Genomic DNA, 16336 nt, shown 5'->3' with positions numbered 1-16336 from the left:
ATACTTGAATTTGTAATTTATGCTAACTACGTCTGTTCCCGTCACGGTTATATTTAGTAGCACTTCCTCACTTGTTAACAACACTTTTTAATTCACGGAATAAGTGTGCTTTGAGCTCATTACCTTTAATTTGCATATAGAGTGGGGCTTCATGTTTAAAGCCACCCTCAACTGGCCCTCTGGTGGAACACTCAACATCCAACTTTAATTAAAAATCATTTTACTTGTTACATTATTAATTAGATTCAGCAAACTTTCCTTGTTGTCTAGACATTACACAAGAATGATTGCCTTGCATATGCAGCGTATGGGTTTCTGAATGCAAAGGGCTGTGCTGCAATTAATTTTAGATGTTTAGAAAAACCAGTTGCTTCGATTACATATGAATGAGGGGACGACTCGTGCGTTTAGTATAATACATACAAATAAACACCTGACAAGAATGCCCTTGTGTTAATTAACGGCTAAGTTATTTGTGTCTGTTTATTTCAGAATTATTGATTTCGAAAATTCTCGATCATGTACCTATATTCTAAATAATATAATGTTGGGTGATATATTTGTTTGCTTATTCAAATAAGCAAACAAATAACAATATCCCACTTATGGGGCCTATCAATGGATCATTTAACACAATGCGTGCAAATTTGATCGCGATAAAATCAATGAACCGGTGAATAGTTGCGTGTAATCCGACGCCCGTGGCATTGAACTTCAGTGTTCGTTTGAATAAGAACAATGCTATTCTAATACGCATTAACACTTATAATTTTAATATTCGCAACAGTTACTGATAAACCATCTCCTTTCGCCGGCGTAGTGCCCGGCATAACAACAATAGCTGGCCGCTTCTAACTTCGGCGATGATGTCAGCTTTCCTTTAATGACCGCGCGAATCGCCTGCAGCATTTCACGAGCGTAAACAACTCGGAGATTCTTTCTTTTTTTTATACAAATTCATACCGATGATTACCTGTACCATCAAACGTCGAACTAAATAACAAGTTTGTATAAGAACGTTTAATTGGCCTCGTTACTTGTTTTCTATTGTTTGTGCAAACATCGTGCTGTTTTACAGCTGATATTATTCCTTGCTAAATAGTGTGAGTTTACATATTGAAATAACTTCGCATAGGTACCCATATATCGTGTAACAAAACCGGTTGTTTTGCAATTCAGCACGCATGCGCGTTCTCTCCCAAAACCGAGCCCGTCTGGCCCTTGAGATCCCCGAAACCAATTATTAACATAATGCCCCTTCATAAGCATTATTTGGAGAACGAAGTCCATCACGAAAATGATTGAAATTACTTCCAACTTTGGCCTTTTGTTTCCTCTTCAAAGGATATTATACCCAGACATTCGGCAACGCCAAACTTATTATGAAAACGCTGAACATGGGTCAATCTGGATCTACACTGACATCTACCTCCTTAAACATCTGAAACGGAATTTTGTAAATTGTAGGCACGTAGCATCTGCACGCAATAAATTAATCATGTGAAAGCACTGGACTAGCATCAAATAACGAGAGGTTATTCAAGGTTGCAAGATTTAGAAACACACCAGGAAGCACCGGTGTCAGATCGTGCAGGAAACACGTGGTCATCGGTTTCTCCAATCGTCAGTCGGCCATAATTTTGTTTTATTACTTCCCACCATGGTTTTCGTTTGCGATTTCTATCGTATATCCTTAACAATAAAAGTACAATTTAAAATTAATAGTTAAAAATTTCAACCTACTCAACTGTCGAGGAATATTTTGTAGAACTTTTATTTTGAAGTTCTATTCGTTCCTATTAAAAAACTTAAGGCCAATCTACATGCATTCACTATTGAAAATTCAAATGCCAGCGTCCAAAGCTAAATTACCTTCAATCTGTACTTCAACATGTAATAGGGAGGAAAGCGCTTTGAAATGACCCTGCCTCGGTCGGTTAGGCAAGGATAAATTGAATGAACTTTTTGTGTCTGGCACTCTCAAAGTGAATACTTTATTTCTTTTTGGAAACTGCATGTTATATTTCATGCTAATGGCTCACTGTTATAATAAGGCTGTCCAGCTTAATTACGAGTCTTCTTTGTCTGTGTCCACTAACGTTTATGGGATGATATTTACTCATGTTATTGCCATTGAAGAAACGTACTTAAATAATTTTCTTTGTATATAATACATATCGTATGTATTAGATGTTTGACTTAGGTATGTACCGCCACAAAATTACACTCCGTCTGAAAATACAAATTGTTTTCGATTGAATAGTAATTACAGTTAGCGCATGAAACGCTTGCAACTCACAAATTACTGGTTGTTGGAGGAGCGCGCTTTGCGGCGTGATGTGCCCCTCACGATGGTACCTCTAGACACGTTAATTTGTATAATCACTTGATGCAAAACTTTAAACTTTGTTACTAACCTTCAATTGCTGTACTTGATCCTAACTCCCACCTAACAACTCGAATTAATGTATCGAATTTTCTTCGAGAACGTTCGAGAAACGGTTCGCTAAAACATTTAAAGTATAGCAACCATAAAAAGTCGACCGAACGACATTGGTTTCTCAAATGAAAGTTGTTGTACTGTCGTGCACCACAGACAGTGTTATAGTTAATTAAATTCATAGTTCTTAAACCTCTGATAAAAGAGCGAAGGTCACGGATTCAATTTTTGAGAATGAGTTGCAGATTCTGATTTAAATTGCTTGGAGTTTGTGATTGATATGCACATTCTCTCTCTGGTAAAATTTCTGAATGCAATGTGATGTGATGATAAAATCAAAATAGTATCTCCGAATGAAAGAGATATTAATTTTAATTTCTGTCCAAAGTACGTGTCTAAAATTGTCATATTCTTTTTGTGACGGGAGTTAGTACAATGCAAACACAGTAATCTTGCCGCCGTGATGTATACGATTATTGGAGCAATAATTACTACCTAAACATACCTGTTGAAGACGTCAAGAGGTTCTAGAAAATGTTGCCAAAAACAGTATGACGCTATTGGCAATTTTAGACCATAAATTTTCAAAGCGCTATTTCACAAATAGCACCAACATCTGTAAATTTTAATTATTAGTACATCATGCACAAAAGCATCTTGTTATGGCTGACAATTGTTTAAAACAACGCCACGGAAATAGCTGATATTTCATTTGAATTTTACTTTGTGAGATGAGTCGTTTTATTTATTTGTCGTCTCCTGCGTAGTCTCGCAAAATTCTTCATTTTGCATTACTGAAATAGTCTGCAAGTTCTGCAACATTGTTGACAAAACTTGTGAGAGCTTTATGGCCCTTTCCTTAAAGCAATTATTTATGTTAACCTCTTTGTGTTAGAGGATAGATCCTTACTGTGACGATGTGTGAATTCGTTAGCTTACAGGCAATAAACAGCACTTGCAAAGTACTTTCATCATAAATGCAATTCCGGGTTTTACTGAAATCTATTCAAGTTCGCCAGTCGTCTTACGCGGTGTCCTGCGTGAGCGACGAACGCGACGCGACGCGACGCAACACGACGCGACGTAATGCGACGCGATGCTATACGCGACAGATGTCCTACGTGATTTTGGTCATTACTTCTCAAATCATGGAGAAGTTGTGTTACAATTTTGCTTGAAAGTTCATATTTAAAGTACAGACACCAACAATCTTCCAACTTGTTTGTACTAATAAACGATTTCTTTAATATTTATGTTTTTTTTGTCCCACAACAATCAACGCTTCTGAATAGTTCGCGGTGTCGCGTCTGGTCGCCCTCAAAACAAGTACGCGTTACGTCGCGTCTCGCCGCAGACTGTCACATAGGCCGCATGTAGGGAATTCCTTTGAGTTGATCGCGTTCGTCGCGTTCGCAGCGTCGCGTCGCGTCGCGTTCGCAGCGTCGCGTCGCGTCGCGTTCGTCGCTCACGCAGGACACCGCGTTATTTGTTTAGCAACAAATGCATTTCAACTGCAATCGTTGGTACATATTGCGTAAGTTCATCACATTGATTGTAAATTGTGTATAGTCACTGCAGCCTTTATTAATTATTATTTGCTATCGTAGTATCGTTTATGTTATTTATTTTTTTGTTGCAGGTATAATTTAATGTATAATTACTGCCGCTTTCTGGTTTGCTGTCGTGAAGGTAATCCACTATATGTTTTATCGTTAGACGTGGCAACAGACCCAGTTATATTGACCGACATGCACATAATATTTCAACAAACCAGTTCATAATAAATATTGAACTTTAATGCTCTATTAATTAAATGCTACATTGCCAACAATATTATTTATTGTCACACAACAGCTGGAGATAGGATTGCTTCGAAGAACAACGATAGATTTAAAAGAATCGAGGTTTATTAGTTAGGCATGGACTCGTTTATTTTAATTGCAGCTTCCTCTAATCTAAGGTTTAAAGTTACGGTCGTAATAGACAGTGACATACATTCTCCACGCTGTTGTATTCTTGGAAACACAGATTTATTCACGTGTTAATAACCTGTTCGGGACAAATAACTTGGAATAATTTTAGCGAAGAAAATGGTGCTCATTTTGCGCGAGCATTGATCAAAGCGGCTGGAGTAGCTGGTTTTCAAAGTGACGCTTATACTAATTGGTCAGATTACAGAGGTCGCTTTGTCGTGCGACTGTCGCACGGTTGTTGCGCGACGTCGACCGTGACAACAACGCGATGCCGACAAGTTTGCGGAAACTCCTACACTGTAGAACAAATCTTGTTTACTTTGATTAGTGCCTAACGTATACAATCTTTGATCAATGTCATTCAGTTTATTGACCTCGGGATATCCTCAACAATATTTGATATGGATTTAATCTTATATTTTAAAATAAACAATGTGTTTGCGAGCTGTTGCCATAATGAGTCATTACGCATAGAGTATGCCATGATTATCAATGAAAGATTAAATCTTAATGATGCAAGTCACCATGCAGCTGCAGTATCGTTAAAATTGTGCAAAGTGCAATACGTAACTTCTACGAAGTAATCGTTAATTTCACTCCCGGGTTATCCCTACACCCAATTAACTCAGTATTAATTCTTGCCAAATGTGATGTCATCCGAGCGCTTTGTTTAATTTAAGATATATTTTTCCCCTTGGCAATCTAAATGTTGTTCTTTCGTTCTTAGAAAAATAACTAGAGACTTCGGCCATGGTTAGTCTATGACCGAGGACCAAAGTTAGTTATTTTCTCGAAATAGCAGAGCAACTGTTGCGAATTGTAACTAATGACTACAATGTCTTGGGGCGATTGCAAGAGTGCAACTGTATGATAAATTGTTAACCAACCTGATCGTTTATTCTTGACGTGCAGGTATATCATTCTCTAAGCAAATGGCGAGCTAAAATTTAACTAAGTGTATGTTATTATTTTGTTGATGTATTCTCAGAAATGTTTCATTTACGCCTTAATAGCTGCAGCTGTTGTAAGCGGGGTTTTTTTGAAGAATCAATTTCGTGCTTTCAGTACGTAATTAAGTTCTTCAAGGTCGAGCGTAGAAGATTTTTAAACGATTATCTAAACAATTTTGATATTGAAGAATTTCGTGGAATTAATATTAGGTGTAATAGTACTAGAAATGGCGACGCGGCGCATTGTTTTAATTGTAGTTGTAACATAGTATGGCGTGAGAAATTCACCCACTGGCCGCAGACACGTTCTCACGGGCAATCCCCGTACTGCACGCGAACCATAGCCGACCCTTTAACTATCTGCCGCAGATTTTTGTGGCCAAATGATTAACTGACTTTTGTGGTTGAAACACGTAACCAGTCCATAACAGTAGTGGCTAGACTTCTCAATTAATTTACTAGCATGAGTTAGCGAGCAAGTTTACATCGACGGAATATTATATCGTAATAAATATATGTACAATGTTTTCATATCTCTTCGGCACTTCTTCATCTCATAGAATATAAACTCTTGCGGTTTTTACACGCTTGCTTAATATCATCTACCTACATGTGTTGAAGTTTTCCTAGCAATTTATACCCTTTGCGGTCATTATAAATTTTGATTCGTCATTGCATACAGTATTTTCCTTATTTACCATTACTTCTCGGAATGCCTCGTGAACTTCACATGAGGTGATTGCTAACCTTTTCTTTAACAGTTTAATAGAAAAAATATTATTTTTAACCATGAAGATTGGCCATACTAGCCTGAATAAGGAAGGTTTGCCCTCCAGCCAGTTCTTGGTAAATGAAATCGGCTACCATAGTCCCCCATGCGTTAGGTTATCTATATTTACATTTAGAGACTATCAGATTAATTGCTACATGCTGGTGTACGTTAACGAAGTGTACCGATATTGCTAACTGTGTGTGGGCAACTAACATTGCCTGATTAATGGTTATTCTAAAATTATTTAATCTTATCAGCTTCAGCAATTTGACAAAAATAGTATTTATCTTCACATCGTAATTGTACCTATACTTACTTATCATTTTGTTGACTTTGCATACCTAAATTAAGGAATTTTTATTCAAACACTAGCAATTAATGATAACATTCGATAAAGTACGATCGATATAGATAAAGACATACCGATAGATCTCTAGGATAACAGCAGAAATCGCGACAAAAATTAAATCATCAGATAGCAACAAATCGTTGTCCCCGCTAGTGCAATTTATAATCGATTCATGTTGAATTATGCAATACATAGTGTACGCTTATTGTATCGTAATCGGACACCTCACGATGCGATGTCGGCTGATAAGGTGACAAACGGTGAATCGCATTCTTTCCCAGTGAAGGTACAGCTCAGCACAGCCGTCTCAGGTCACAGGCAGTATCACGTGACCACGAATATAGACCCGTTATTAAAATCTAAAATCGTAGCAATGTTGATTAACAACCGTTTGTTTGTTACGGCAGAATCGAAAACTTTATTAGCAGGAACAGGGAAATGAAACGGCTCAACTGCTGTGCCCACGTGCGCAAACATGCTCCTGTATTTTCTCGAGTCTCGTAGTGTTCAAGTGAATGCATTTCTAATATTTACCATAAAACGCACGCAATACTAGGCAACCGATAATTTAATTAAATTATGTTTGTCACTCTATTTCAAATGCCTTTCAGCTTGAATTTATTTAATAGCAGATTCTCAAATTCTTCCGGGTTACACAGATTTTTCTGACGAGCTTTTACAACTTTGCTGAATAATTTTTCTTCAATATACTAATCCCTGCCAAGTCTTTTTGCAATGTCTAGTAGCTTCTTGCCAAGAACAATCTGGAAGTTTCTTTTTATCCCACATTCAAGCGTTTGCATCACCCTAGCTTTCACTTATCTGATTTAGGAAATATTTCCCGCAACTGCCCACAAGCCGATATTAACACCGTGTGCTCAATACGTTGGCGACCTATAAAAGGGCTTTGCCTTTTCAAATTACGTATGATACTACTTGTAGTAATATTGTCAAGTCACCATTTGGCACGGGACGGGTGTGCCGCAATTGCGAACACGCTCGCCAGCTCGTAATGAGAATAATGATGGAAGCTTGCGCCATAGATCAGTTTGTGCGCGTGCGCGGCAAGCCGATAGCGGGAAATCGCTAATACTTGCGTAAATACGGCAGCCGCTGCTGGGCTTTAGATTAGATTTACTCGATCGAAACTGTTCTCAAATGAATTTGTTACTATTCGTCTTTCAGTGTTTGCTTGCCTTATCATTTCAAAACCATTTTCTTGTCGCCATTTAGATTACATTTTACTATTCTGTTTGCATAAGGAAATGCAGCCAATCCTCCAAACGAGTAGTAGATACCCCAGTAATGTAACATTTATAGAGGCAACGATTTCATAGAAATGACAAGTGGGTCATATTGCATCAATATAACGATGCACGCGAACGTTAAAGACACCATAGCGCTGATTGCAAATGCAACTTTGTAATTTTCTCGTGTCACGAACAACTACGTATGCATTTACAGGCGAAACACTTCACAGGAACCACTGTTTCATTTGCAACCAGACTCATTATCTACACAACGTACTCGCAAGAAAATCGTGTCATTGATATTACAATCGAAACTAGTATCGATTTCACTACAGTATTAGCATTTATTAATTTTTTACGAGCATTTTGACTGTTATTAATAAACAAATTTATTCTTTCGCAACTTTATGGAAGGATGGGCTGATTAACATGATTAACACTTCATCGACTTGTCTTACATATTTCCCATTGCGTATCGCAACCGTGCCTACTCTATAATTTACGCACCAAAGAGTAATTAGGTAGTTAACTTCCAACAAGTAATTACGATTGTTTAACTGCCTCTACATTAGTTTATCGATGATTCTACTGCCAAGATCTGTCGGGTTCGATTGATTAAATAAGAATAGAACTGTCTTAATGATCTTGTGTTACTCCTGCTAATTAGTTATATCTCGAAGTTTGCGTCAAAGTTATCAGCTAATAAATTGGTGAATCGACTCATTGTTTTGTCTTGTTGTAGCACTTTTTGTTTTTAAATTGTGAGTACCTACGTAGTTAGTATGCGATAAAAAAAAAGTTTTATGCCACTTTAGTTCGTGTCATTTTGGTGTAGATTAATTTCAACATTCACATTTTTAAATAGTAACTCGGCCTTCTCCGCAATTATTAGAAGGCAGATCAAAAGTAGTATTCCATGATGCATCTCTCTGAAACTGCTTCTTGGAAATCAAACAGCACTACGCCGGGAAGTCGGGAATTATTTTCTTAGAAGCAGACTTGTTGTTGTGCCTCACGTTCGACAAAAAGATTATCAAGAGATGCGATGACACTCGCCTCTTACTTTATTACAATGTGAAGGGTAATTTATTTTACAGCTCAAGTAAAATATCGCGACTTCTTCTCTAAGTTCATAAGCTGCAAAAAATACTAATAAATACATGAGTCGTAGACGATTAAGCGAAGCTCTATGCCAGAGATAGTCATATTCGGGTCGATGTACTCGAGAAATTCGATATGTCGTCGATGTTCGCGCAGCTCATGGAGCGTTGCGGTGAGCGGGTCACATAGAACCGGGAGTTCATTACTCGAATTCTGGGCACCACTTGTGGAGATGGCAAAAACTGTTTTACGTCACTTCGCAATGACTTGATGGACGGTGGGAGAGATGTTTTTTTCGGTCCTCTTGTCAGATCGCTCTATTCGCCGGTCCGTCACGCGGACATTGACCGTGGTTCTCAATATCTAGGGTGTTCAGTTACAGTGAGTACTTCAAATGTTGTCATGTCACATGAGACAATTATTGAAATACTTTATTTGCCACGATAGCGCATATTTCTAAGCGTGGTACGATGGTGTATTTAATGATCAGCAATATTAATTTGAAACAACTGTGTTTCGCGTATATTGCAGTATTCATTTGTGTAGTAGTACGTCTGACACACAACTTACACTAGACAAATGGTCTGTCAGCACGGCTACGGCTGCCTTCTTTGTAAAGTCTGCAAAATCCTTTCGCAAATATATATTCTGATCGTGCAAAAACTATTTGCTTTTGGTTATCTGGTCAGCAAAAAAGCCTTCGGCCATGCTTGGGCATTCAATTCACTTCTGGAAATCTTAGAACGACAGATTTTATCCAGTACCTAACTAATTCAGTGCTTTGGGTATAGGGCAACCGCTTTATTACTCCAAATTATGTTATGGCACTTCCCTTTTCAGTGTTATGAGTGTCACACCTTCTTTATGTAAATCAAGGTGTGCAGGCTGTGCGTGAGTTGTATATAGTGAGTATAGATAGCGTGGTGAGCGGATATCGTGCGGGCGGCGAGCACGCGGCGCGAGCGCGCCCAGTCAGAGTGCCGCCGCGCTGCCAGACGCACGCGCGACCTGCACGTGCTAACCACGACTGTTGTACGACCAGCTCATCACTGAACTTGCGTCCCAATAAACTTTACCTCGTATACAAACAAACAAATGATGTCACTTTGCATGTACCTCGTTTGTCCCTGGTTCTTTCTCGTGATCTACTTGGCTTTCCTTATGCTGGACGTGTGAGACCGGCTCCGAGTCTCCGTCCTAGTGTCTGTGGACGGTTGAGAGCGCAGACGCGGCGTCGCGATCGATAAGTGTCGGTAGCGAGCGCCACCGGTCGGTGTCAGCCGTGCGCCGCTCGGGCTAACACGCGGGTGGTTTTGGCGCGCTCCGGCGACGGTGCGAGCGGTGCCGCGTGCCGGGAGCGCCGGTGGTGTTATGCGGGGCGGGTGCGGCCGACGCCGGGCCCTCTGCTGAGCCAGCTGACCGGCCGTCACGATCGCTCCGCACGCGTCGGGCACGCGGCCGCGCGGCGCGCCCGCCATGAGCGCGGCCACGCCAGAGGTGCGCGGCCCGCCGGCCGACGGTGCCTCTCCCCATGTCGCACTGCCCAGGATCAAGCCAGACCTCGGCCTCAATGATGCCACCCTGTTTGCAGTCTACTGCTTCATCAAAAATTTCATTGGGTGAGTCGTATGCGAAGGGAAATTCGTAATGTCCACTACGTCGAATCGCTTTGTCTGTGACATCTTATGTAATACAAACTAAATGATACTAGATGGTTCCTAATGAACACCCACGATATTGGCCTTCTAGCACCTACTACACCAACACTACGTATAGGTAATTTTTGCAATTAAATCGCTGAGGTAATGTGTGTTCAAGAGTGTTTTGTAGCGTTTAAATTTTAATGCTTAGACATAGACATGTAAATGTAGGCTAGTCAGCAAGACTCAGGTCCAAAAGTAATTAATCTTACAAACACTTCAATACGATAATCGTTTAAAAATGATGCTTGCAAGGCTATATTATGATGAATGTGTGACCCTTACATTTAGAGCTAACTGTTAAGTAACTATTCAAGTGTTCAATAAACGAATCGGTCAAGGAGTTTCTCGAAATGTTCACTGCAGCAAAATTATCATAAAACTCTAGGAAACGAGCGTAACAGAAACCAGCACCTCGTTTTCAGTGAACATTAAAATTATCAGGATATTGTGGGAATATATCCAACTGCTTTTCCGTTTTACAACACAATGGGTAGCTCAGCCTTGGATGAATGAGTCGTCAGTAAAATACTTGTTTACTATCGGTTAGCAACAAAGTATTCAATCTCGTATGTTATTTTCTTATAGGCCGCTAATAGAATCAAATGGCCATGCAAGCGCTCGGCCTTAACAGTACCCTGACACTAAAAGTATTTAAAAATTAACGTCTTGTTGAAAATATTTCACGTCTTCAAACAAGCTTAATGTTTATTTTGATGTCTGCACCTATCGGTTACTGATAAGACTTTGTTTGACTCAATATTTTGCGTAACCTTGAATTTTGCCATATACCATATCATGTTTGGTCCACACCTATGTTTATGTTTTTTATCGACAACTTCGTTTGCTATCCACAAAAAAATGCTGTACTTTTTTAGTCATCCTCGTTTCTGTTGTTTATCATTATGCTGTTGTTAAGGTGCATTTGTAAAGCGATAATCATGCGCAATTTAAGTAGATGTCTCCTATTATTATTACCGATGACAAATACATTTGAAAGAAATAAGTAGTATTCGTAAATAGGTACACATAGGTCTAAATTCGCAGCTCCTTAACACAATACATGCTTGTTACACTTTGTTTTCGTTGAAGTAAAATTGGGTAACAACAACAAAATTGATGGTCGACTATCAATAACCAATTATGGAATTTCTCGATCGGGCCAATTAGCCACTGCGTGTATTGCTCCAGATAATTTTCTTTTTGCCATAAACAGCGCAGTGTCTGTAGCTAATTGTTGGCAATAAAGGGCGGACATTAGCCGTGCCGAACTTCGTCAGGAGAAAGTCTTCGTTTAGAAAGTACGCTTTGTTTTGTTTTCGTGTTTAGCTGTTTTGGTCCTTGGCAGATAAGTGCAGAACTCATAAGATATACTGGATAACTCTTTAAAGCTAGCTGATATGGATAGTTGTCTTGCTAATCTGCGTAAGTCGTACACTGTTCTCTATAAATGCATTCGCAATTAACATTCTGAGTTTCCATTTTGCATATCTAAACAGATTGACGTTCTATTTACCGGCAACTTGATCGAGTGCATCGCCTTGCACGTGACTGCGGTTGCTATGAAATTTCGTTTTCTTTAGCAGTAAACGTTTGCCTTGCATATGAAGATAGGTACTTCGTTTTTATGATGAATCCCTCCTTGCGTTGAACACGACTTTACATAACTTTTCACCATCGTTGCGGATGATTTGATCGGTGGTTGATTTTAGATGCAAACTGTTGCTTTGTTGCAGCGGGCATCATCACTTTCACAAGACGAAAAGGGAAAGTCTCAGTGGCGCCCGCTCCCTTGCGGTCAGATTAGCTCAGGCTATCGGCCGGCGCTAATTCCTCTTGTTTATTTCATTTCACACTAATGGTTGCCCACTAATCTAAGTCGATTTCACTACCAACTGCAATTTTAAGTAAAATAGCACTTGCCATTGTCCGATTTTGATCAGATATCCTTTCAATATAGTTTTTATCGTGTAGGATGCGAATTTCACCAACAATATTATGTAACATGAGTACCTAGATGTTGCTGAACATTTATGGTTGATTACATAACAAATAAAGATCATATCAATCGACATCACGTTTGTTGATTTTTATCGCAATCAATCTCCGCTTGGGATGCTTTCGGCGATCCATTCTTGTCACTTTTGTTCTACATCCTTTAATTTCATCATGTCTGATCCATCGGGTCTTTTTTATTTTGTTTTTATTTTATGCGATAAAGATATTTGATGTAGTTTTATGACTTTATTTTGTTTAGCTCATTATACTTTGTAACTCATATTCCAAGAGCGACAGCCTCATAAACTTCTTCACCTTGATTTATATTCATTCATCTGTTTTGCCATAAACCAGGGTTTTATTATAGGTTAGTGTTATTTTAACATTTATTAATATTCTCAGTACATTCTCCGAAGAAGTTTGGATAGAAAACAAAAAAAAAACTAACTCGATAATTGTACACAAAACCTTATTTATCCACAGAAACAAAACTCATACCCACTCGACCACTCTGGCTAACGAGAAAGTTTGAATGCGTAACTAATCAATTATTAGAATAGTAATTAACTAAACAAAAATAGATACACCAGACATTCCCCTATCCAAATCTCACAAAATTAAACCACAAATATTTAAAAATTTTTGGAAAACTTATTTTGCTTTAAAAATTTGCCTTGTTGGATGAATCCGTCACAATTATTTAAACCTGTAACATATCTGAAGTCATTCGATTCAGAGGGCCATTTCGCGTGATCGTGACGCATATTTTCCTTTTCCCATTCTCTTTTTTTTTTCGTTTTCATTCCTGTTTTGTTTTATTTTTGTGAGCTTTTATATGTATTCGTTTTTGTGTGTGCGTCACGAACGCGAATAAACGTTTTGATTTGATTTGATTTGATTTGATTCGAGCCATTATCAACTGATATGTTTACCAATGATCAGTGTTTCATTTTTATTTATATAGCTCATTGACCTCTATTTGCCCTTCAAATCACGCCTGTTTGGTATGACATATGCGAATAAAAACAAAACCATCTATACATAGATCATTACAACGGAAACGTCACCTCCATTAGCATTTAAAATTATTTTAGTTATTTTAAATATTAGAAGGAACATTCGGAATAGAAGATTTTGAAAATCGAAGTACGAAAGATTTGGATCTTGAAATTAGCAGTAAATAGCTCCCATTGGGTAGCATTGAGTCTTTTAGTAGTCAAATTAGGATGGCAGCTTAAAATTGCTAGCTGAGTGGCAATATAAAACCCAACAGATTTAGTTTGACGGGTAAAGCATGTTTACTCCGACTACTAATCCCTCTGTACACCATCCTAGCGGAAAAACATTGCTTCGTTCAGTTGCCTGAGCACCTAAACTGATGAAAACTACTACGCTATATTAGCATCAGTGAATTGTCAGTTATCTTAGCAATTTGTCAAGAACAATTTACTAGTTTGAGGCAGCACTCGAGTTTGCTGCGCTACTGTCGATCAGCTGTCGGTTCTCGCAACGATGCCTCCTGATATGATAGGAGATAGTGCGTGTCCGTACCAACTGCACACACGTAACTGCTCACTTGCGTAACTGACGCTAACGCTGTATTCGTATCTACTCGATACACCCATGCCCACAGCCATTTCATTAGTACCATTACACTTTTTAACACTCCGTAAAATATTTAACTCGATCCAGCACCTTACACAATATTTTTTGTTTTTCTCGTTGTATTATTATGAAACCGCTACACCATACTAATGGTTTCGTTGTTTGTTTGTAATCAAGCATCAAGGGAATGGAAAGTTTATGAGGTGAAGGGTCGGAAAAAAATCACCATGATGCAGTTATGCAAGGCCGTTTGCATCTGCTGTGATGTGCATACGTAAACCTGTTGCGTGTGACTGGTTGCGGTTACTTTTACAATTGCACAAACAGTTGCATCTACTTAAAAATCTACAAATAAATTAATATTTTTTTCACTTCCTTTAACTTCCGTTTTGTTTAATCAAGCGTTTTATGCGTGACACTTGCACGATTAGCCAGGGATCTCATCTCGCATATTGATTGACGCGTTGCCTTGACGTGCTACCATGGCGCCACCCTACAAAACCGCCCCTTTCACGCAAGGACGTCGGGAATAGGGACGCGCGCATACTCACTACTACGCTCGGGGTCTACATTCAGTGTGTACAGGTCCATCGCACAGAGAGCACGCTTTCTCTCACCTACACAAAAAATTGACCCGCGAAAGTGCCTAAAAGTGTTTTTCTGAATTAAACTAATATCCAGTGCGCTGGAGGACTCTCTGAAACACCATCTGTAAGTATTGTATTGCTTTGTACAACAACAAACCCAATTCTTAAACTAGGTCAAGCTTCCGCGTCCTCGGCCCAAAAGGTTTTTTATGAATGGGCGTGTTATTTTTCTGCGCTACTATAGCATCTTTAGCAATTGTTTCAAGGAAATTGCTTTCCTAATTACTGCTGACTTTTTTTACATAATTCTTTTTGTAAAAAAGTGAAGGTGACGTCATCACCCTTGCTATGGGCGCCATGGATACGGTCATGGGGTGGTTATTCCCGTTCCCTGTCATTGATTATTAAAACTATGACAGTAGGATACCGTATAGGACTACTTATTTAATATTTAATTTAGCTTCAATTTTGTACTGTATAACTTTGTAGTATTCGTTTTGTAATTGTCGGAGAATTAGAGAACGTTCTATTTTACGAAAAATATTTTATATTTAACAAACGTTTGGTTAAAACTTTCCCGAAATAATTTCCCCTTTTCGACTGCACCAAAGCGTACGACACTTTATGGACCATAACGATGCAGGACAAAAGATTCGAGAAAAATAAAATTAAATGCTGCATGCAGCGGACGAAATGGCTCCAAACAAAGGGAGCTCAACCAAAAGAACGGAGCCTGAATTTCTTCATCAGATATGTAGGAACTTAAAGTTTGGCTTAAGGTTTTATTTGTTTTTGAATTGAACTGAGTATCAAATATTAACAATAAACCAGTTTAAAGTGCTCCTTGAAACAGCCATAAAAGATTGAATTTAAGGGATAGGTCACTAACCGCAGGCAATAGACGGCCATTAAATTCGCTCGCCTTTGCAGCTGGCTCACGGTTATGAGCAATGATACCCTATATTTTTCTGCAATTCCGAGATCAACATAAAGAAAGTTACAATTAATGATAATCTAGGAACTCGCAGTACTTCCTCGTCAATGTTCTCGATTGTGTACGAGTAGGAACTATCAGGCCGTGCTGATGATTGCTTGGATAATCTCTAATCTAATCTTGCTCCCTCTCATTCAGAGAAAGTTGTTATCGCAGGACACGCGCAACCTGTCGACCGTTCCTTCTGTATTAATTTATTAATAGCTCCACTTGTCTCCGCTGTAATTACACAACCCACTTATGAATTATATTTATTCATACGCCTAAATACTAAGATCCAAACAGTTCACGTATTACGAAAATATTTTTTATAGCTCAATCGCTCTCATTATTTGGTCCGGTTCAGGCAACACAGCTGTCGTCCACCGAAAATAACATTGGTTTTAAAACGAGTTGTAAAATGCAAACGGCGAATTAGTACCTCAGGAAGACGGTCTGTAACTTACCGAAAACCAGATCTTTATTCCGAGCAAGTTGCAACACACATTATTTTAATAACTGTTCCAAAATGAGACAAAGGAATATTAAAAAGTTCATCAGACTGCAAATTTTTGCATTTACTTTTATTTTGCACAGGTTGCGTTGCTCAAAATTCTTCAAACGTAACAGTTTGGGTA

The 16336-nt window shown here is 38.7% G+C and overlaps 1 protein-coding gene across 2 annotated transcripts in view; it reads left to right on the top strand.

The window, feature by feature from the left end:
• LOC124630854 (protein bunched, class 2/F/G isoform-like) overlaps positions 1-16336 on the top strand; it is a 140736-nt gene that overhangs the window by 95371 nt on the left and 29029 nt on the right. The gene's annotated exons all lie outside the window — the stretch shown is intronic.

This window comes from Helicoverpa zea, chromosome 1 (genome assembly GCF_022581195.2).
Source record: "Helicoverpa zea isolate HzStark_Cry1AcR chromosome 1, ilHelZeax1.1, whole genome shotgun sequence".
NCBI lineage: Eukaryota > Metazoa > Arthropoda > Insecta > Lepidoptera > Noctuidae > Helicoverpa > Helicoverpa zea.
This window is presented reverse-complemented; position numbering and strand designations above follow the sequence as displayed.